Source organism: Rhea americana, unplaced genomic scaffold (genome assembly GCF_003343005.1).
Source record: "Rhea americana isolate MKP2758 unplaced genomic scaffold, rheAme1 scaffold_200, whole genome shotgun sequence".
In the NCBI taxonomy this organism is placed as follows: Eukaryota; Metazoa; Chordata; class Aves; order Rheiformes; family Rheidae; genus Rhea; species Rhea americana.
The window spans coordinates 257693-260822 of NW_028186151.1; positions in this window are offsets into that span (position 1 = coordinate 257693).

Genomic DNA, 3130 nt, shown 5'->3' on the forward strand with positions numbered 1-3130 from the left:
ATTTAAAATCCCCCCTCCTTTTTTTCTTTAATGCATAGAGCTTTTTTTTTCTTTTTTTTTTTTAAGATTCATTATTTTTCAGCAACCGAAAGTTTAGACATTTGCAAATTTTAGGTGCTATGTTCTTTGTCTATCACTTTTGGCAATTCCAGTAGTGCAAGCCTGACCATGACCCCTAAGAAGAGGAGGAAGATGAAGGGAAAAACACAGCTCTCTTTATGGTGATGCTAGCTTGCAGCTAAACGATCTCATCTAATTTAAAGTTATTCCAAATGAACTATCTCCAAGAATATAATTTTAATATTTCCATATCTTCCTATTCTTATCTCTCTGTACTACCATGATGTCATTCAGGAATAATAAGCACGCCATTAGTTTTGGTGTCTAAACAATCTTGCGAGGAGAAATGAATTTCAGTCACTACCCTGGAAATCGCCGGTGTCTTAAAAAAATAAAAAAAATAAAAAAATTAAAAAAAATGAAAAGAAAGAAGAGGGGGAAAAAAGAACAACGTTCTTAAAAAAATAAAAAATAAAATAAAAAAGACATTCCTTCTCGGGGGCACACAACTGCAACAGGTGTCCTGCCAAGGAGACAGTACGTTAGAAACGAAAGTGTTCAAGGATGCAGACATTAGCATTTCGAAGGAAAATTTTCTCTCCTTTGCTCTCTCTGTTTTTTAACGGGGACATATATACAATGTAAATTAACAAAATACAGCCCGAAATGCCCCAAGCTCCCTATCGGAGCGTGTGTAATGTATTAGAGGTATCAGCCAATGAAAGCAAGGCTGGCTATTTTTTTATCATTAATATTGCAAAGCAACATTAACTGATTTGAAAGACTTTTCGCGAGCAGACAGAGCCTGCGAGCCATCACTCACTTCCAAACGATTTGTCTTGCTATCTGGATTTTTGAAAACGGTGCCAGGTTTCCCTTGTTTAATCTCCGCGAGGAATGATGACAAATGATACGTATTTTTTTTCCCCGAAGAATCTAAGAATGAATAAGGAAAACAAAAGGAGTTTTGTATTTTAAACGGCGGAGGGCAAAACACGATATAGTGGGGAGAGGAGTGCGGGAGGAAGCGGTGCCAGCGCGGAGTTTAGCCGCGTAAATGCGCTTTTTAAACGCGGCCCCGCTCTGCCGGCCGGGCCGCCCCGCGGGGCCGGGCGGCTCTGTCCGTTCGCATCAGGGGCAAAAACAAACAAACAAAAAAAAATCACTTCCCACGCGTGTCGCCCTGCCACGGCCCCCGCCGAGCCCACAGACGGCTGCCGGGGCGGGCAGCGCTCGGGCGGGCGCATTGGGCGAGTGCCCCGACGGGGCAACGGGGGGCACGCGTGGGCCAGCAGCCACGCGTGGGCCTCGCAGGTCCCAAAGGCGCCGGGGGCGGAGAGGAGCCGCCTGCAGCCCGTTCCCTATCTGGCGTCGGGTGCCGGAGGAGAGGGGCTGCGCGGAGCCGAGCCGCGGCCAGGGGAAGGGCTTGCTTTCCCCGGCAGAGGCTCGCTCGGGCCCCGGGGGCTGCCCGGCCCGCGACCCTCCACCCCCTCACCCCGGGCTCAGCCATTCGCCCCGCATTTCTGGGCTCAACGAAAAAACCCGCTTACGTCGCCCCAGTGGCAGCCGCGCCGCAGCCGCCGGCACTGCCAGCCCCGTCCAGGTGAACGGATTTTAAATCAAGTCCCCCTCTTCCTCCTCCTCCCCAGCCTCGCACACCCACGACTCTGCCGGGAAATGAAAGTCATTTACCGAAAGCGGAAAGGAAAAAGCACAAAATAATGTCGAGGGTGGCGGTTCTTATTGTTATTTTTATTATTCTTATTATTGCTATTATTATTATTATTATTATTATTATTATTATTATTATTATTATTATTATTATTATTTGGAGGGTGTGGGGGGAGGTAGGTGCCCACCAATGGCAATCACCGCAACATCCCCGGCACTCGCGGGACGTGCCGGGGCGCCGGCGGCGGCTCCCCCGCCGGGCAGCAGGCAAAAGTTGCCGTCGGAGCCGCGGCGCTGCCCCGGCGGGGGGCGACCGGAGAGTCTGGGGCAGCCACCACCCTCTCCCCTCCCCCGGGCCACCGGGGTACCCCTCCCCGCCGCGCCGCCGGGACGATTTCTCGTTTCTCTCCGCACTCATCTCCTTTCCCCCCACCCCCTCACGCCTCGAACAGCTTTTGCACCGCTAAAAAAGCTCGGCGCGGGGGTGTGGGAAGGTCTGGGGCGGCCGGGGGGTGGTGGTGGTGGTGGATGAAGCAGGTTTGTTAACCAAGCAGGTGCTAAAAACCAATAAGCGCGAACAAACGCGGTCCCCGCCGGGATTCGGGACAATTGTTTCCATTTAATAAATATTTTCCCCAAGGGCGTTTCGCGGGAGGCAGGCAATTATTCAAAGGGAAGCGGGACGCAGGTCGGCTCCTGGGGTTAAGCAGGGCTGCGGAGCGGGGGAATTACAACCGCGAGAGCGGGCTCGGCTCGGCTCGGCTCGGCTCGGCTCGGCTCGCCGCGGAGAGCGCGCTGCGCGGCGCCCCGACGGCAGCGGCGGCGCTGAGCCGGGCGCCTCGCAGAGCGCCGCCGCCGACGGAAGAGCCCGGCCCCGTCCCCTGCACACGGGTCCGGGCCGGTGGGGGGTTTTGTTTTTTGGGGGGAGGACTTTTTGCAAGGGGCGGGCGCAGTCCCTCCGCCGTGCCCGCCGCCGGCAGCACCGAGCGGCTCCGCTACGCCCCCCGCCGCGGCCCGGCGCCCCCTTTTCCGTCGCCTGCCCCGCCGCCCGGGCTCGCTGTTGTTAGCGCAGCACCTCACCAAAGCCTTCCCTTTAATCTGTGCGTTTGGTGGGGCTTTTCCCCCTCCCTCTCTCCCTCCCTCCTTCCTTCCTTGCTTCCTTCCCCCCCCCCCGCTCCCTCCCCCGTCCCCTCCCCTCCTCTTCCTCTCGCCCTTCCTCTCTCCCTCTCGTTTTAAGGTGGTCCCCCTCCGCGCTGATTGGGCGCCCGGCCGCGCTGTGAACGCCCTGCCACTATGTCAGCCTGCGCGCCGCAGCCCCTCGCCTTTGAACTGCCCCGCGCCGCGCCGCGTCCCCACCGCCGGCCCGCTGCTGCGCCCGGCGGCTCGCCGCCCGCCTAGC